The sequence below is a fragment of the Poecilia reticulata genome, chromosome 23 (assembly GCF_904066995.2).
Source record: "Poecilia reticulata chromosome 23, P_reticulata-male-v2, whole genome shotgun sequence".
Lineage (NCBI taxonomy): Eukaryota > Metazoa > Chordata > Actinopteri > Cyprinodontiformes > Poeciliidae > Poecilia > Poecilia reticulata.
Genome location: NC_088852.1, coordinates 11,883,375 through 11,904,629, shown reverse-complemented (window position 1 = coordinate 11,904,629; position 21,255 = coordinate 11,883,375). Strand labels below are relative to the sequence as shown.

General features: G+C 38.2%; 1 long non-coding RNA gene across 3 annotated transcripts in view; it reads right to left on the bottom strand.

The window, feature by feature from the left end:
* The window catches only part of LOC103459477 (uncharacterized), a 190,910-nt gene that overhangs the window by 130,191 nt on the left and 39,464 nt on the right, over positions 1-21,255 (bottom strand). For 2 of the 3 annotated variants that reach the window (XR_014086034.1, XR_014086035.1), the window contains one exon: positions 3,690-3,736. The exons of the other annotated variant lie outside the window; for it this stretch is intronic. This is a non-coding gene — a long non-coding RNA (uncharacterized LOC103459477). The remainder of the gene's footprint in view (positions 1-3,689; positions 3,737-21,255) is intronic. 3 annotated transcript variants of the gene reach the window in all.

Sequence of the window (21,255 nt, the reverse complement as noted above, 5' to 3'; positions counted from 1 at the left end):
TTTATGCATTCTTCTTGCGTAGATTTGAAAAATATGAAGATCAAGTGTAAAATCCCATCAGCCGTGAGAGATTTCCAAGCTTCCACCCAGTGACGGAAATCTGAGGTTGACTCATCTCTGAGTAGGAGGCAAGAGCTGGGGCTTTTGGGAGCTTCTGCAAGCAACCAGGTATGTTTTTGTGTAGGATTCCTGCTTCAGGATGACGCCGCAATGAAATATGCATGACTATGACGGTAGTTGAATAAAATGTTTATGTAAGAATGGGGAAATGCTCATTAAGGACATCGACGCCACAGCCTGCGGGTTTTACCCAGCATCCGCCGTTTCCCCCGTCTTGTCAGAGGCTGCTTTTTCCGTCACACTTGCCTCGGTGTGTGTATTTGTGTGTGAAAGCAACAATGTGTTAGAACAAGCAAGTGCTATGTTCAATTGTCCATTCACTAAGCTCAGCAGGGTGGGAAGGGCTCCTCTGGGCAGCAGGTCCAACACACTGACTGGTTGTCGGAATACTTTTCAGGGCCTGAAATGTTTCTGTGCAGCGGTGGTAAAAATGCCATTTTTTTTTTTCTTTTAAAGTCTCAAACTGCCAATTTGTACATGTTTGGGTAATTGTTTGGTTACCCAGGAATATTTCCAAAAACCACAGACATTTGAAGTGTATAAACTAAAGGATCACTACTCATCACTCACTAAGGTAACCCCATTTACCTTAGTAGGATGCTGTGTTCCTTCTACTTTAAACAGAGGTAGTTTTCAGGAGAATTTTCCACATTTGTAGGAGGAATATTGTTGCTTTTCTGGTAAAGCCAAATGCACATGTCATGTTAAACCAATATATGTTTCAATTTTATTTAAAAACCATGATATAGTCCTTTACAGAAGTATACGGGTGCATATTCTTTTGTAGAGACGGATCTGTGTAGGTTTGTCACACAGACCCATTCCTAATTACCTGGAAGATGATGGCTTTTTACTTTTCATACAAGAACAAATAGTCCGAAACTGCCAGAAACTAAAATACAAACTCCACTAGAAGCCATAGCGAAGAAAGAATGGGCTAATCATAAAAATCATCTAGCTTTATTTGCTCTTCATTACATTGTGAGGAAAGACCTTTTGGCAGCCAGGTAGTGCCTTCAGATGAATCTCCTGTCCTGTTAATGAGGGTATTCATGCTGCGACAGCTGTGCAAAGAGCAAACACAATTATGCATCACCCAGAGGATGGTCCAAGTAGGCAAAAACACAAGTAGGCATAATTCATTGATGCTGACCTTTTGGTTACCTCTTACTTTGACTGACTGGAACAAAGGAAAATAGCTTTTAATGAGTTCCAAATGATATTTGATGTGCTGTTCGACGTGCTTTCAAACAACATTGTAATGGTGGATGGATCTGCATTACCACATAATATCACAATGTAGCCAATCCTTTTTATTTGAATCTTTTCATAGTTGTCGTAGGTTCCAAGATCTCGAGATATTTTGTTGTATATCTTTGTTTATTTGTTTAGAGCTTTTCACTATATTAAGAAGGATCACAGTGAATTTATGGAATGAAGAAGTCAGACTTTAAACATGAATCCAAAACTCAGAGAAGGGAAGGAGGAACGTCCATGGTTGGATCCACAAAGGGGCAGAAAGACGGCTGGGTAACAGACGGGGGGGACGTAAAGATCTTCCTTGTCCAAAGTCAATCAAACATGGAAGATGCCAAATTCCTTACACTTTACGACTGAGATGAAACTATGGGGTCTGTTCTCATCCCGAGTTGCTCAAGCTCAGAAAAAAAACAAACATTATTTGGTTACACAAGAGGTTGAACTGCGATCATCTCTTTCTCTCACAAAAACCAAGATATGGAAACATACCTATGTGCACTGCTGGTATCTAGTGTAGCAAACTATTCCCATTGATACAAACATTTGCTCCACTATGGACAATTTTCCACAATATGTAGCAATCAAATGCCAACCATTTGGCATCTTTATTATGCTAAATGTTGGAATAATGAAGATTGATCAACATACAAAATGTTTAGCTTAACAAGAGATGATAGTCACTACAAAAAATATATATATATATACCATTCAAAAAGAAAAAAAACATGAACGCGTTTTAGGTAAAGTTTGTTAATTTAGCTGTCATTAGCTGACCATGTCAAAGAAAAAACGATTTGTTCATAACATTAAGTGTTAATGCATTATTCATGCACGCGTTTAAAGGAGGTAAAAAGAATGTTTCTCTCGGTTCCAAAGGAAGCAGCATGCATGTGTTGCATTCCTATCTAATGGGTTAAATGAAGCTGGAACAAGGAAAAGCAGCAGTGTTCTTATTCAGTGCCCTTGTTTATATACAAAATGCTCTTGCTTTTATTTTTGTTTTACTTGCCAGAGTTCTTATTCTTGTTTGTTTATGTTGCAATAGCTTATGTTCTCTTATTTGGAAATGTTCCTAAATCCACGCAGTAAATCCACTACAGACATTTTTTATTTTTTTAAATGCAGTGCTGCCTGATGGGAAGAGTATTACAGCATTTCATTCAGAGTTGCCTTGTTCCCTGCCTCTGCCTTCTATAAATCTTTTAAAGAGGTTGCATTTCCCAAAATTCTTTGCACCATTTACTCATGCACTATTTACCAAGACAGTAAACCTTTTCAGGTATTAGTGACCCAATGTCAAACACTGTTTTGAGTTGAACATTTTTTTGTAGCACTATATAGTTTTGTGTCCCAAAGCCTGAATGTCATACTGCCACCATGCTTCAAAGTGGGGATATTGCATTGTAATAACAGTGGTAGTCAAGAGAAATCTAATTTAAAGGGACACACGCAGGGCAGAGGTGGTTATTTAAGTTACTTGATATGTAAGGAGTGGACAAGTCTAGAATGTTCTGATAATGTAACGTTATAGGCAGCTGCCGGATCGTCCAGTTGGATAGTGAGTAAACCATCACCAGATGAATCAGACACTGAAAAATCAAAAAAGACAGAATTTTCAAATCTCAAAGTGATGGATTTGTCTTCTGGCTGGTTTCTGTCATATTAAGTTACACGACTCTAACTTGGTTTTATTCATTTACATGGCATAGCTGTGATAATTTTTGCATCACTAGGAGGGGAGAATATGGCATTCTGGCAGCAAGTCGACAACTGTTATTACTGTTGCCGTGCAACAAGAAGATCACGGGTTTAAATGTTCAGTTTTATCCTTTTAGCATGGAGTTCACATTTTCTATTTCTGTATGCCTGGGTTCTTTACGGCAGAAACGTGCATGCAAATTAGCTGAAAAGTCTGTATTGAACAAAAGTATGGGAGTGAGTAGGCATAGTTATCTGTCCTGTAGATCTATGCATTTCACTGACAGGAACTGGTGACCTGTACAAGGTTCATCTGTCTGGAGATGGTGCCCACAAAACAGACAATTTAGAATGAAATCAGTTGATGCAAAAACTGAGAATGAATGACAGACTAGGGATTTATCAGCATAGGCATGATAACTTAAATTTGAACGTGACTTCTGAAGTGATTTTGGAAGCCTAACAATAAAACTTGGTGATACCATCATTTTTTTTTATTAACTTTGATTTACAAGCAGGGTTGGAAATTAGCAGCCACCACTGGCCAAATCCAGGTAAATTCGAGATACCTCCAAGCTTCAGAAAAACAGTATTCAATATCTATCACTGACCTGTTAGGTGCAGCAATTTGCTTGGACTGCTATCAGAATGCCATCATCTGAAAAAGAGGAAATGAACAGTGATGTGTTGTTACTTTCCTGGTGTGAAATGGCTGACAGAAACCACCAAACAGAGAGCGAAATGGCAAATGTAAACGGCAACAGCGAGTTCTGTGACTGGCTAGTTTTAAACATGACTATGTCTAAAAACACTTTGTAAAAGCTCAGTTTATGACATAAGTGTGTGTGTTATAGGGTACTTCACAACAGTGTTGCCCAGTTTATCATAGAAAAATCTCAATATATCAGTAGAAAAGAGTAGATATCAGGAAAAGAATTGTGGACCTTCTAATGTTTGGCGCACCTATATACACAATTTCTAGATGCCTGCATGTGCCAAGGCCATCTGTTTACACAGGTTTACATCATGATACAGGTAGAAGACAGGCTATAAGAAAGTGTTGCAATGCAAAACATCTGCATCAACTACAAAACAAAAAGAGAAGACCTCTTGGAGGTGTTGGCTGAAGCAAATACTAAGGAAATGTATGCAAACTTCTGTATCAGAAGAAAGAAAAACATTCCCCTCTAACAATTTTAACAAAAATCAAACGTAATTTTGATAATCTAACTGAAAGGAATGATTTAATGTGATTGAATTCCAGACCAGATGTCGGTATATTAAATATAGATTCATCGCTTTATATACTCCATGGAAAAATCTTTCATTAATCAAATTTGGTTGTGTCCAAGATTGTAAATAAGAAGTAAAAAGGGACAAAAAAAGCAACATGTGGGTATGAAATGGAGATATGGAATTGTGCAGTTGCCAACTAGAATTAGTGTGCATGTGTGCAAACATAAATATGATAGTGTAACTTTAATAGTGCAATTCTTATAAAATTAAAAATACATATTTTCTCATTTTACACAAGAGTTCCTCCAGTGTACGCAAAAGTTTTTAGTTGTTTGTACAAACTTAGCAAAGAGCCCCTTTGAATAAAATCACAGAAGCTTCAGTTGCATGCTATAATAAGGAATGCGTCTTAAAAAATACATGAGGGTCTGTGGTTTCCCGTACTGCTTGGATTTCTGACAATTACTGCCCGCTCTCATACAATCCGATGATTTAAAAAAGTATCTCGGTTGATTTTGTGCCTCCGACATTCTTCCGTTTGCATTACACGTGTTTGCAACCGAGATAACTGTCTGAAGAGGAGCCGTACCCGGCTTCAAACTGAAGGTGTGAAGTCTTGCTTTAACATCTCTTCCAGCTTAATTTGTTGACTCAAAAACTGTGGTTACAACTTGAAGAGTTCACACGGAAACCTACAGTTTCTTTTGTTACCGCCTAATCCGGACTGAGAAATGAGATTTGCATCATGTCCTTTGAAACCTACTGAGTGCCAATCACGATGCATCCACGTCCTTTGAAGACATGAGCATCAAAAGAATTTCAAAATGCTAGACCGTTACCATTTTCTAGCAATGGTTGTCAGTAATGGTGCGATGGTAAACAAGGCGTTGCCATGTTGAGAAGTTCAGAATTTATGCACGTGAATTTAATTCACAGTTTACTTAAAAGAAAACCGTAACTGCTGGGGTAACAAAAACAGCATGAGTGGAATAAACATATTGAAAGCCAGTATGCGTGCAGCTCACCCACTCTGGAGAATTGCACATTAAAAGGAGGAGCAAGTCTAGACTTAGTTTTTTTGTTGTCGCTTTTGATCTTGCCCTACAGAGACGCCTTGGACTCCCCAACAGATTTGACAATCCCTTGTACACCTCCTCTCAAAACTTCACAACTTGGCATTATGTTTGCTAATTAAACTGATAAGCAACGAGAGCTTGAAAGCTAATGATGAAAAAGTAGGAATTTTCTAAAGCCTCCCAGATTCTCCCCGTCTTCTGAGAAGCATAATGGTTCAGCAAACAACATATTGTGAAAAACGGGGAGATCAGCAGGGGGGGATACACAGTGATGCAGCTGTTAGCACTGTTGCCTAGTTGCAGGTACGGGGTAAAAATTAGGGAGCCCTGTGCATGTCGATGTTCTCTCAGGGAACCCTAGCTTAATCCTATAGTTCATGTTCTCTTTAAAGTTCCCTGTGACCAATCACAGCTTTTAATCAGACCATATTGACATAAAGCATGTCTATTTTCATATTATCGTAAATGTAATGTCCTTTAAAATTAGAGGATGAAATTTTATTCTCTCAGTGCAATCAACTTTGAGAACAAAATATTTGCCAAAAGAAAATATACAATCCGACAGGTGCCACGTTGAAGAGGTTGGTGTATGTTTGCCGCTTCTTTTCATTTCCAGTCAGTGCTAGTTCACAGAGTGGCAAACACCACTGAATGGCTCACTGTAGTTAGAGGTAAACAGAGCAAAAATGGTCTTTTAACTGATCATCATGTAGCCCAATATTTCATTTGACATCCTGAATATATTTACGAACTTACAACCCACAACATGGCACGGTAAAACCCATGGAAAATTTCGGTCTTAAAGGTATATCTATTAATAGCTGACTCCCTAACCCCTCAATAACCCCCCTGCCTTTCTTGTTCTTCAAAGCTCTATTTTTTTTGTTTTTTTTAACTGCCCTCCCTTTTCCTCCCCGTATCTGTGAGAGTCTGGCACTGAGCTCCTGAAATACAATTCCTCCCCTGTCAGTACCCCACTGCCTCCCTCTCACCTCCATCCATCTGTCCCCATCGCTCTCTGCCTGCATCTTGTACCCAACCCCCTATCCCATGTTGCCTCTTGTGTCCTGCTGCCTGACTATTCTGCAGCCAAAGTATTGTGCAAAATTCTGCTTTATTTTCCCCTAAAGCAACAGTCATCGCTTGACCCTTCTGGTCTGTCTTCATTCTGGGCAATTTCCTTCACTCTCTGCTGGGAGTGTCACTAACGCCGTTTGTAGTGTGAATTGTTCTCACCCGTCACTGCTTCCCACCTGTCCTGGTTATATGCGTCTCCCAGCACATTCCCTCCCGTGCGACTCTTTTCTCCGTTTGTCACACTCCTCTTTGTCTGCCACTGCTGGACTGGAGCCTTCAAATCTTTTACAATGATGTTGCTTCGTTAGGTGTTTAGCTTCTTAAACATCTAAAACACACACTTCAAACGCACGAGGCATGTGTTTATGGGTGACACCACACAACATGCACCCAAAAGCGACTAGTGACAATGGCAATAATCACCTACACTAATCCATTTAGAGCCTTTGTCACTGGTTCTAGCACAGAAAGGGGATTGAGTGGGATTTCTCTGGCTCTTCTGAATGTGATAAATTCTTTGCAGAGCTGGCAAGATGTGTCAAAGTCAGCCTGGAAAACCTTGTTAAACAAAACTAATCTGACTTGAGAGTGTTCCGCCACGAGGGAACACAAACCAGGAAGTAAACACAAACACTATAAAGTGCTAGCGTGACATGCTAGGACTAGAAGTTTGACCTTCAGAGGAAGCAAAAGATAAAGAGAAAACACAACTCATGTGTATATTGTGTATATGTTGGGTTTCAATTAATTAAAGGGCCTAAACCATTAATAGAATTAGTCATTGGGACAAAGTCAAAATATTATTTGTTGGAACAAAATTAGGCATGAAAAGTAATTATAATCTGTTTTATTTGTTAAAAACAAATCAATATTGGCCAGTAAAAATAAAAAATTACCTTTGTAAACCAAAGAGTTTTTAACAATCCGTCATTCGTAACTTCTTGAGTCAACAGCCAAATCTTTAAGAAACTTTCACATTTTCTAAAAAGATCCACTTTTCAGCCCTTCAAAAATCAGCAGTCGATTTTCATCTCTAGCAGTGAAGTCAAGTAAACAAATAGAAGTCACTGCGTCTAAGCAACACCTGTTCCTGCTTTTCTAAAATGACTCGCATCAACAGTCTTCAACTTTCTTTGTTTAAACAGACAAAGCTCAAAACTACAAGTAATCACAATATATTATGCTTTGGACAGAACCAAGCTAATAATTTCCTTGTGTTAGGGTAAGTGTGTGCAAATGAGTATAAAATGTGCTCTGACTGTAATACAAAACAAATATTTGTAATCAACTTGCCAGCAAAGCGTGGTTGAAATTCAGTCTCTCTTTCATTTCATCTTGCCTTCCATACAAAAGATTCATAAACACAGGGCAAAAAACTTTGTGTTTTCAATGCTAGTAGCATTTCAATGCTAGTAGCATAGTGTTTTCAATGCTAGTAGATTGAGATCGTCAACAGTTTGATGTTAAAGGAGCAGTGCAGTATTTTTGAATTGAGGATTTGTGAAAATCCTCAATTAAAAAATCCATATAAGATAAATACAAGTTAGTTGGTCTCCAACTGAAACAATATAAGATGAGCTAATGCAGCATGTGTTTTGGTAGTGACTATTTACTGGAGGCAATTCATCACTAATGATTTTCCTGTGTGAAGCATGTACCAAGATAAGAAGAATACCTTTATAAATAAAAGATCTGATAAAATCCCAAAAAAGCTTTCACTTAAATTTATTTATAATCATCCCAATCCGTTTACTCAACCATCCTCCGTTATGTTTAAATGGCAAAAAAAAAAAAAAAAGACGCAGTTTATTTGGATTAAAATCACAAATTACCCATTAATGACCTATATTATGTTAGAATGCTTAACCTAAATAATATTATGAGTGAGCAACATAACACCAAGCTTTAGACAGCCCCCTTAATGGTCCTCTGCTGTTTTTTAAGTTCAAAGATTAATCATCCCCTCTCCACTTTGCCCATCTTATTTCAGTGCTCTCCTTTGTAAGCTCGATCAATAGACTGCTGCTGGCTGTAAACACATCAACAAATAACTATGCAAATAAAAATCAATGGTTCTACAACAGAAAATCACTGGCTCACCAATTAAAGCCTACCATGACCCACGGGTACGGTGGAAAATGTCCCATTGACTGCAATATGGAAGGTGATAGGTCTTGCTGTTTTGGGAAATACAAGGTGCATAATAGAATAGCACGTTTAGAGAAGCCGAAGGCAAAAACCTGAATTGCCCTGAATTGTCCCATCTGTCCTTATTGTTTAGGACAGACAGGCTATCCTTCACTGGTTTTAGGAAGCACTTATCCATCAGCGTGATCGTTATCCATGTAATCCAAACACACACAGTCATCGACCTTCTCATTCAGTTGGCACAGTGTTTGCACAAATTATCCTACTTGTACCCTTTCGAGAGGATTTTGTCACTGGGAAACCCTCAAATAATCATGTGGTTACAGTTTTGCGCGCACATACACACAAATGTGTATAACCCACCTTCTGGATTTCACCTGTTACCCTAGCAACAATATAGAAAGTGGCCAAGAGTGGCTGATATGCTTTCAGTCCTGCAAAAATGAGTGATGATTGAAAGGCTGTGATGACAAAGGGGTACTTAGATCTGCAGAACAATGTCTTTTTAAATGATAGTCATCACACAAAAAACAACTAAAAGGTGGCCTATAGATACATACCATACTCTTAAACTTTGTAACCTACACTGATGAAACAAGTAGGAAACATGATTGCCAGTTTTTTCCCCCCATCCAATTAAAGATCTTCCTTCAATACCATCCATAGAGAAAACCAATAGAAACATGTAGAAATGCTTTTCTGCAAGGGGGACATGGGAGCTGGTTAGGTTGATGGGAAGACAGTTTGATCCAGAACTACAGTATAATAATTTAGATCCAAGCATATTCGTGTGTGTCGATCAGAATAAGCCCAGAACTGAATCCACTTGAGAACATGATGCAGTCTGACTGAGCAAGAGTTATTTCTAAATAGGAATGCACATAAATTTACCTAGAAGTGTAAACCTAGTAGAGATGTATCCCAATGCACATGCAGCTCTAAATTAAGCAAAATTAAATTACACTTCCCTGATTAAGCAAATCCTGTAAACAACTATATAAAAAACATTTTTTTTTATAACGCAGCAGAAACAAAGTAGTGAAAGCCTTCATATGAAATTCGACTGTAACCCCAAGGGCAGAGAAACATTGCCCTTGCCAGTATTTATTTACACGTTACCCAGTGCTGCTTTCGTCAGAGCTAAAATTACACTGAATCAGTGTGCAAACTAGTGTCCCATATTCCACCAAACTCCTGAGAGCGCAATGTGACAAGCTGCAGATTTCTGCGATTGGGATGCAAAAGTAGTGATAAAAGGGGACAGGAATAGTAGCGTTTTTTGACAAGTTCACTCCAACAGCTGGCTGGGGAGCAACAGTGGGTCAAGCAGCAGGGTCTCCATATCTCTCCAACATTAATCACTGCTAAAATAATCTCGGTTAGGAGTGCAGGCTGTGGAATGGGACTGGCGAAGCATTAGGTGAGGCGGGAAGAGCAGGTTGGAGAGAAAGGGGGGCTTTGCTCCCAGAGTACCTGGATACTTGACAAGTAATAAGACACGAGGGCAGCAGAGTTTAAAGCGATGGGGGGCCTTGGTGCTTGCACTTGGTCAGCAGTGGGGCCATTTGCTTGGAAATGAATTTCAGAGTTTAACTATTTTCCACACTTATTGAGCACAAGGATTTAAGAAAATATAATTTTGAATCGTTTGTGTGCGTAATGAGCAATTAGCAATTGAGTATTGTTCGGTCACAAGCAAAAAAAAGAAGTCCAATTAATCTCAACGAGAAAAAGAAATCAAAGAAGTATCCAAAAATTACTGGAGTTTTGGGAATATTTATCAAGTGAGAAGTTGCTGTACTGGAGTCATCATCTTATTTTAAACACATGACCAGCTTGTGACATCCTGTGTGAACCAAAGAGAAAGTTAGCAACAAATTGGTCGCATTTCCACTCACTTTCCAACACATTAAGAAAACGTGGACCTTTAAAGTGTCATCGTCTGACTTGTTTTCTTGGCAATCTTAGATCAATAATGCATACATTCCCCAGCATAAATCTTCTGCCCCTGAGTGCCAAGAAAGTGGAACACCAAGCTTTTTAAATGCTGCTATTATGGCAATATTTACAGACACCATTTTTCTATACACTTTGGACGTTTACTCGCTTATGTTGCTTCTCTGCTACGGTTAAAATATCCCATAATCCTGCTCTGAATCACTCTGACACTACTGAACAAATACTACATAGACAACAGTTCTTTCTAAAACACGTACACAAATGAATGACGGAAATTTTTTTTATTTTTTACATTGATTCTGATATGTTAAAAAATAAAAATCTGATGTTAATACCGATCTATCGTGCATCCCCAGTAAATATTTCTATTTATTTTCAGAAACTTTGAAGGTCAGTTTTTATACATGTTGACTTGTGAAAGCTAATCTGAAATTTGTTATTTACCCATTCTTTCTAACCACAAAGAGAAGTCACTCTTTGAACGTGTTAAGATCAAAATTTTTCTTTAAGTCAAAGTATGATTGAAGAGCATCAGCATTAGGCCAAGTTTTTTTTTTTTTTAAATCAAAATATGGCCATATTTTAATTTGATAATAAATCCTTATAGTGTGCTTTCTCACATGTTATATTATGTCACATCTGCTGCTACATCTAAATAATTAATCATGGCTCAAGGCTAAGAGACTTGAGTACATATTGTTTACGATGTTAATCATAATCCCTAAAGAAATGTCAAAATAGTCAACTCAGTAAAGTTTTTCACAACTAAAAATCAAATGGCTACAAAAAAAAAAAAATACTTACATCTATCTTTTAACAGTTCAGGTCTATTAACTTTTTTTTTTTTTTTTTTTTTTTAAATCTGACACCAAGGTCTTAGCTTTTATTAAAACTCTGCAGCAAATTAATCCCTTTGGCAAAATTAAAAACTGCTCCAGTATGTATAACGAATTAAAAAAAATGCTCAACAGTTTAAATACTTCTAATATTACAAGAATTTTATCCAAATTCTGCACCAAATTCTTCCTTCAGTGACTCTTGAAAAGTCCTTTTGTTTCCCCCAAATAATTTTTTATTTTTTTTTTAGAAATAAAATTCTTGATTAGAGCATGTGTTTACAAATTGCATGTGGTCTCAGACATGACTGATGCAACATTCTCAGTTACACCAGATGTGCTTGAGATAAAATGATTAAAGAAAAAAATAAACTTACTTGTAGAGGGTAAAATTTTAGTGCATGTTAGAAACATTGCAAAGTCAAGAGCGTGGTCCAAAGAAGGTATTGGTGCCTTGCACAAACAAGGAAGGGATATAAAAAGAAACCAAAGAGCCTCACGTTTCCCTAGAGAAGTCTTTGAGGAAGCTGAAGCTTAGCCCTCACTGGACATTCAAACAGAAAATGAAAACTCATATTTCAAAGTTCAACATCCTTGGTTTCTCAAGGAGTCACAGAAAATACTAGAGAGGGTATCAGAGTCGGCTGACTTGATCTCTGTTGAAAATCTCAGGTGAATTTGAAAAAGACAATTCGAGGATGCAAAGTTCAGAATATTAGTGACCTGGAAGCCTTTGGCCACAAGGAGAGGGCTCAGACTTTTCAGCTACACTGGTGTTTAGCTACAAAGGACTAAGGATCATGGCTCTTAAAGAGGTTGAATAATTTTTAGACTGGAGTAGTCAAGCAATAGTTAAAAGTACCATTTTGTGATCGATGTGGGAAAACTTCACATACAAATTGTGTTGAGCCTCTTAAACTTTTCCAGTTTGGCTCATTTATGGCAGAGTACAATGAGAGAGGTAACGGGAATAATGGTTGGTCTGCAGAATTAATTTCTACTTCAAGTGTAAACACTTTTATAATATAACTTGATTGAGTTTAGACTACATCACAGAAGACAGACCAACCTCAACAACAAACGTGTCCGTTTTTAACTGAATCTGGGCAAAAGCATCTAAATATCAATACATATTTCTGGGCTAAATACGGCGAAATAGTTTGTGTTTTCCAACTGTATAATATTTAGGACTGAAAGCTTTCGGCTGCCTGTGGGTAAACCACACACACGAAATTGGTTGGGTAATATTTCATAACGTTAATGAATAGCTGCTGCTGCTGCACTGACAATCCCCCCTAGTGCAGGGGGAGAATAATAAGCTCTGCATAATAACTGTCCCTCATCAGCGCTCACTCATAACATTGTATACTACTTCTCATCCCATTCACACTTATGCCTTCTCAGTCTCGGCAAAGCAGAGAGCGAGAAAGGCGAGTGTGACAAGGCTCCCTCGGGAGTTTGTATCGTAGCGGAGCCATTATGGGAAAACAGACTTGTGCATTTCAGGGGCCAAGAGGGGGCATGGTTAGGTAAAGAATCATCACTATTCTTTGAGTGCAACACAGTCTGAAGCAATGTGTCACAGAAATATGGAAAAAATGGTTTACTGTCAACTTGATGCCTAAAGCTGCATGAACAAGAAGGCTGACTTTAACAAACTGTAGGTGTGTCGGTAGCTGCTGGACATTTTTAGTTTTTCTTCAGATAAGTTAGTCACAAAATTTCACTTGAGTTAAAAAAAGATACAGTGCAGTAAAAATCCAAAAACTTCAGGTAAATGTAACTGAGTAAATGTAATAAGTTACTACTTATCTCTGTATTTGGATCAGTTCCCTGGGTAAACCCAGACCTCTTTTGATGACAATGTTTTTGGCCCTGGGTGCTTTCGCAAACTAATCCGGCTTTTTATTCTGCTTTTAGCAGACTATTATATCTGACCACTTAGAAAACCAAACAAATTTTGGAAATTTTTGAGGAAAAGGTTTTAGCCTGATTTAATGTCAGACAGCGAGACAAAAGGAATGCAGTTTTATACAAAATGTGTAAAGATCTGGTTTTAACTGTAAGTAACAGAGGTTTTACATTCTTTGCCTTTAACTTCCAATCTGGTGCGCTGCTGTTTATAGATTGAATGACTTGTTGCATGAAGGCATTTTCATCCTTCTAAACTGGAGCAGGTTCTGAAACTGCTCCCACAAGAATATTATAATATAATCACTGCCCCATTCCTGCACACAGACTGCATCACTCAAGACCTTTTTAACAGGGTTTGTTGTATTTCAAAATGACAATTAAGACTGAATAATTTATGCTGCGCTTCAGCAGTCTATTACTGCTGCAAATACACAACTCTGGGTCCAGATGATCATTGTCATGTTGGTGCGATCTGCTCAGGCTGACTGGAAATGAATACAATTAATGATGTTTTACATATTGCCATGTTATATTGGAACCACATGAATCGCATATTTACTCTAACGAGATCTGTAATCAGATGTCGTGATTCATTGAAACTAAAGAAGCGCTGTGAGGGAATAGTGGTTTGTTGCTGAACGGCATGATGATATGCAGACTTTATTCTGGCTGATGACGGGCCATTCAGTTGGTGCAATAGATTGGCAATAGGCATGAATATTTCATAGACTCCTCCAGATCATATCCACACTAATCAAGACCTTAAATTATTTATTTCCTTCCATTTTTTTTTTCCTTTTTTAATTTGATCCATCCTTGCTTGTCATAATATTGGAGACTAAGGTGCCTTACAAATAACTTGCACTGAAGTTTCTCCTCATGCAACACCCACAAACCTTAGTATATGTTTTTGGATAGAGCATAGAACTCAACATGTCTACCTGAGCTGACAAGGCTGGGCAAGATGAGCATTAATCAGAAGCATAACTCTGGGTTATTTCAAATGGGATAATCTTTTGACAGAAAAACTATCCGTTGTGTATTGTGTAAATCTGGTTTCCAGTCCAGTACAATAAAGGCTATACAGCCAGATCTACAATGGATTGGTTTAAATCAAAGCATATTCATCAGTTCAAACTAAATTGAGGATCAACAGGTCCAGCAATGAACTTAATTGAATTTGTCTGTGCTTAAGTTAATTTGCAAAGCATGATGGTCAAATGTTTTGCTCTGTAGATGCCCAAACTCAGAAGTAAATCTTAAGATTTGCAGGGTTGAATACAAACATTACTACACTTTGCAAATTTCCATTCGTGAAGCAAATTAAAATGCTTAAGCCAGAGTAAAAATAGACTGGTGGTTGTAATAAGGCGAACATTTGCACAAAGAGAAGAGTTTTTGTTTCTGGCAGATCTCTTGTTGCATCAAGCTGTAGAACATGCTTGTGTGGGTTTCTTTCCCATATGAGTTGGAAAGGTAAAGAATAAGAGGAGGAGGTGTAACAAACTCAAGGACAATTTTAGCCTTAATGTTCCTCCACCATATTTCCAGCAACAGCGCCTGAAGCGAGGACTTTCAAACGAAGGTACAGCTGAACCCTGGACATTCCTCCTCGTCATAGGAAAGTGGGGGTTATTTTTATCTTTCTCCTTCGTACTCAATAAATCGACAGGGATTCAGGCAGTTCTTCCTTGATCCGGGCAGGATGGCGAGCTTAAGGAGGGATTCCTGGCCCATTCCACAGCAATCTCAATGCCAGTGTTGGGAGTAATGTTGCCTCGATGGTCCATCTGCTCTCTAAATCTTGGCGTCTTAATCTTAAAACCTCGCCTTTCAATACCGCAACCGCCCAGATTCTATGATTTCCAAATGTGCAAAACAAACGTGCAACTTAAGTCTGCTTTCATGTAATATCAGACTTTGATAACTTCAAATCCCTAAGCAGTTTAATATATTTTGGTAAAGAACACTGCCTCCAGATATGCAACAAGAAAAGGAATTGCTGTTCGTTTTGATCAGTAGAATTTAAGAGAAAGACTTTTAGGAGCACCAGAGGAGCAAAATACTTCTGATGCGAGAAGCCTATTCACTGAGCTTTAATATTCCATTTCTACCACTGTACTCCGCAATCACAAAGGATTCACTTTCTTACTTCGCTCTGTAGTTTTCCATTTTCACTCTTCCCACAATCTTTCTGCAACTCTCTCAGCTTCTTCTTAGGCTCTTGAGTACTGCGCTCTCAGAGACTGGAATCATCATACTGGAGATTTAAAACTCAGTGGAGTAAAGCGGTCGGTGAAGTCCCTGGTGGCTCCTTCTCTTTGTAGAGCAGACCCAAAAATAAAGGGTTCAAAACCAGCCGGGGATAAAGGAAACAATCCATCATGTGGGTTGAAAAACCTCCACTTGTGGTCAGTTATGATAATGGCGTATTTTTTTTCCCTGTGTGTGGATGTCCAGAATGCAAACAAGCAACTGCAGTTTTCACAGAGCAGTGAGATTTTAAATATGTTTCCGTATTAAGAGCCTAGAAAGTTTTGATGTGACCACAAACAGTCTTAAATTTTATTCCTGTTAAAAGCTACAAAATAGTTGACCAGGTTGGAAGTTCACCTTCCATCATGACAGCAACCCTAAACATTCAGCCAGAGTTATAATTAGATGATTCTGAACAAAGTATATTCTTATGTTGTAATCACCCAGACAACGTCCAGACCTAAACCCAAATGACAATCTGTGACAAAACATGCAGATGTTATCCATCCAATCTGACTGAGCTTGAGTTGACCGTTTTTGAAAATAATTTGTAATACTGCTAAATAAATGACTAAATAAAATACATGCGTAAAGAAACAAAAGATTTGTAGCTGTGTAAATATAGCAGAATGCGTTTCTACAAAGTGTTGATGTATTGGGCCCAGCAATGCTTTGTGATTAACACATAAAAACCGCAGTTTAATTGTTTGGCTTGTGTAAGAAACTCTGAAAGAGAATGTTAGAAACATTGTGTGTGCCATGAAATGTCTTCTCAAGTACTAACGCCTCGGTAATAGATTTTACCATCAAAGCAAACATCTAAAGCACAAATGCCTTTGTATTTTTCACAAATACGATTTTTCTTCTCGGAACAGTCCCAGGCCCAAAATTTTAAATCTGGTAATATAGTGGGTTTTGATTCTGGGCATTTGCTAAACACCCAAGCGCCTTACTAAACTGCACTCTGCAGCACATATTTAAACGGCAACACACATCACACCTACAGGCTGCTTAGAGAAAGTCATCTCCTGTCTCCTGCAACTAAGCAGCTTTTCTATAGCAGTCAGGGGATTAAGCGCCATGCTTAAGGCCATTTCGACATATGATTTCTTTGGTTATTACTCAGTGAGCGGAGAGAGCATTAGTCATTTACTTTACTGACTGGTCTGAGAATTTGAACTGGCAGGCCTCCAGGATCCTGCTAATTTTTCCAGGCTGCAGTTGGCATTAAGCAGCACGAGCATTTGACAAAGCTCTGGGATAGGGTTGGAAGACTTAACCATAGCCATCTCTGCAGCATTGCTTTTCAGCTGACGTTTTGAAGACTATAGATTTTGATTAGATTAGTCATCTTGAGAAACAGTTGTTTTCATAATGGAATCTCTTTTTGCCCATCTTCAGGCAATGTCTGTGTGGGGATTGCTTTTTATTTTTATTTATTTTTAAAACAGACTGTTGTCTCTTAGCAAACTTCTTTAAAAGAATGTTAATGTCTGAAATAGAGGTTACTCCCATTGAATAACATAATGCTTTTCTAAACCGAGCTAGACGAGATTTAATGACAATAAGTTTCCCTCTACTCACTATTGTGCATAAACACATTTAGAAATAAAGTTTGTGTTTAATTTTTACCCAATTGTGTTTTTAATTTGTACGATTCATGGGCCATTTGTGTTAGCAGTCTTCATTTTTGAATCTTTTGGTGCTGCACAAGTCTTATAAAAGATACAAATTTACACAAATTTGATAGTTGAAAAAAAACGGCCAATTCTCCAGCAAATAGCCAAAATAAACGTATGTGCAATTTGGAGGTGTGTGCTCTCAGTTGCAGGTCCTACCTTCAAGAAACCAGTCCATACTTGTTCTTAGAAGTATACGCCTATTACAGGAAAACACATTGTTACTGCTGCTAACATTTTTTGTTGTAATTAAAGCAGCTGTTACATGCAACATAATCCTTCTGGGCTTGGGGTTGATTAACCAGTGTGGCCAATCCAACCCCAACTATGATTACTAAATGACATTAGTGGCAGGCCATGCTTAACAGCTAAGCTACTACTACCAGACGGCACACTATGGAAGTCTATATTCAATTGCAAGTTGCTACTGTCCAAGATCACCTATTTGGGGAGCTGACAAGGAGACAGCTAGTTTCAACCACATCTGCTTAAGACAGAGTTGTCGCACACATACTTTTCACACCTGAACAGAATTGTTCTGACCGTCAAATAATCAATTTGTTGTTGTGTTTTTTTATCTTAGATACACACACCAAACCTTAATACGTAAAGATATTCAATTTAAAAACACTAAACTTTTGTCAGCAAAGAAAAATGTAACACTCTATTCTTTCATTTATATCCCATCTCCTTTACACGGGAGGAAATCCTTCCTTTGGCACAAAACACTTTCAAAAACAAAACAACCTACACACAGACCATTTCAGACACCACCACACACCGAGAGGCCCACACAAACAGGCAAACAAACTTGCAGTGGCACATACTGCACCATGGGAAATGCACGCATTGCACAGAAGGGACAGTGTCATAAAAAAAGGCAAGAGTAGAAGAAAGAACTTGAGCAGATGCATCTCTGAATAGACATGCAGACATCGTCACACCGTCGCATCCCGCTGGTTTACTCCCACGTCCAACAAGGACAACGGAAATAAAGGGAAGGAGCAGAAAAATTTGGTTTGAAGTAGCTCAGGGAAATGTTAAAGCATGCTGAAGTCTGTCTTCTAGATGCCCTCGGCAGGATGGGTGTGTGGCAGCTTGAGGCTCAGCGATCCATCGTCTGCTGCCAAGGTTTATAAAAAATAAATAAATAAAAATAATGCAGACCTGACAGACAGGCTGGCTCCTTTTCAAAGAATATGCTCACATATGACAAAATACACATGCAAACACAACAATAACAGAATGTTTCTCATTCATGCAAAAAAAAAAAAAAACAGGGGGGAGAAATATATATTTACATATACACAACATGCAAAAAACACCTGCACAGAAAGCCCAGCTGAAGCTCCGCTCAGAGACTTGTTTTTCCTTTTAAGACCACATGCCTTGAGACAGTTATTCAGCAGAGATGAGTTTCAGTCATTGCAAACTGATTAATCTTAACCACATTTAGTGGGAAAACATCTGCTGTTCCCCTCATCTCCATAGGGCAGCTTTTAAAATACCCTTGTTTACTCCCCAACAGCTGCACTCAAGAATCAACTCTTGTTTCTCCAAAATACATCGTTAGGTAAAACAATCTTTATCAAGCCAGCAGCCATTTCTAAAGATATATTTTTTTAAACCCCAAACGCAGAGCTTATTTTTAAACTAAAAAAATAAATGAAACGAGACAGAAGAAAAGATGCAGATCTCCGTTTTTGCTCTCTCGTGTTCAAGCATTAACCCAGGTGTCTGAATATTTTCACTGCCTGCATCACTAACAGTTTTCCAAGGAAATATTTTAGGTTATATAAAATGGGGTTTGTATTTAGTATCTTCATAAAGACATATGGACTGACTTTTTAAAAATAATAATAAAAAAAAAACTAGGGAATACATTTTTGATCTAAATGATCAAACTAAACATACAATGACATGAGACCTTGCTGAGTAACTTTTAATAACTCCCCTTACCCTCTCCATTTTTAGTATTAAAATCTAATTAAAAAAAATTCCCCATCATCCACTAGATTAAAATATTTTTTCTCCCGTCTTGTAAATCAACAATTTTGGATACTTTCCAGCTCAGCTATCATGCCACCAATATACATGATCCCAAAGGGTTGTGCTACGAATAAAGTTTTTAGAGATTACTATGGTGGGTCGCATTCTACTGTTCATTTTCTGTTGACAAAGGAAGATCAGAATCATATTTGAAGCTCGTCATCAAACACGTGCTTGAAATAAATTGTGTTAAGCCACAGACTGGCCTTCAGTCACACCTGCCTAATGTGGTCCTTTGGGGAAAATAACATCTCACCCCTTAGCCAAGATGAAGCTATCTTTAGATTTCACATGCTGAGAATTGTTTCGTGGATTCTCAAAGCAAGGCAAAAGAAAAACATGGCTTCTCCTGATTTTTATTTCTTTTTTTAAATCTGTACTGTCATATTTTATATTGCAAATGTGTTTTTGTCTAAAACAAACTTGCTTGAGGTCTGCATTTTACCACAAACATACACCAGCTTTCAAGATGTGGATGTGAGTGGACAGTCTGTGTGTCAGAGGGTCTTTGTGTGTATAGGTAAAGAGTGTGTGAAGGTTGGTGGGGTGCCATCAGGGCCGCTTACTGAGCTGTGAAGTGAGCTGATGGCCAGGGGGGCCGGGGTGTCACATCTGTTTAAAAACGGTTTGGCTTGTTTACCACATCCTCTCCACCATTCTGCTACCATGCTTAAAGCCAAGTGATCTTTCTCAATATCACTTCCATGTCTTTAATTTTTCCATCTCGTATAGGAAGAACTTGGCCTGGGACTTTGCATAAAGAAGTGTACGTAAAGCACATATTATAGAACAACAACAGGGTTTAAACAAAATTCAAGGACCTTTTTTGAACCCCATGAGGTTGACCTGGATAAAAAGGGTACCTACTGAAGTAAATGTTTAACTTCAAGATTTTAAACAAAGTGATCAAGAGGACCATCTTGATGAGTGGGTTGATATGTTTATTCTCCACCTAGTTAGAGAAAATTCAGGCCAACTCTCAACTCACTACGGCAAAAGAATAAACACCAGCCGAACAAACTCAAGGCTGTTCATACGCAAACCAGCCGCCAGCTTGATGCGCACTCCCATCTGCCAACAACTGTGTTAAATGGACTGTTGCTATGGTGAGTTACAGTAATGTATATTTAAAGTTGTTCTGTATAAAAATGTACAAGGGAATAAGACTAAACAACCATATTTTGAATATTAACTCCAGTTATAATCCATCATACTTATATCTTCTCTTGCATGGAATCTATCAGTGAAAACATTCTCCACCTTTACTTTGAAATGCATACATAACATGAGTCCGACGCATCTGCAAAAGATCTTTGATTAAATTAAGTCACCAATATCCTTACCACCCACACCCCCCGCTGTGTGCTCATGTTGCCACTTGAACACTTTCCAAAGCTTAATGTGAGGCTTTGATTCGTTCCAAAGTACCAAATGCTCTCATTTCAAACAAAACTGAGCACAAATGTTTTCACATTTTTGTCACATTAGATCCAGAAAAATTCAAAAATATTATACTCGGGCTTCATGAGAGAAAATTGTTCACGATTGTACATAAAAAGAATGATAAATATGAAAATTGGCATGCTTTTATGTTTAAAAGCACGCCCTTTGTCAAATCAAACTTCGATCCAGTTACATCTGCGAGCAGTGTGCGTCTCTGCACATCACTGCGAAAACACAACCCTCACAGTGAAATAGTGTTGCCGCTATGCATTTCTCCAAAAGGGAAAATGGTCAGCTGAACATGATGCATTAGTACACAAAATGAAAAACGGTTAATTTCACTGGGATTACATTGTGTTGGTCTAGCACATAAAATCCCCACAAAATACATAGAATCCATCAGTACATTCTATGTATTCTGTTCCCCAGGAATACATTAGGGTTCCCTAGGACCCTAATGTCCTGGGGAACAATACTTGGAGGGATCCACAACTGTAGTTTTAA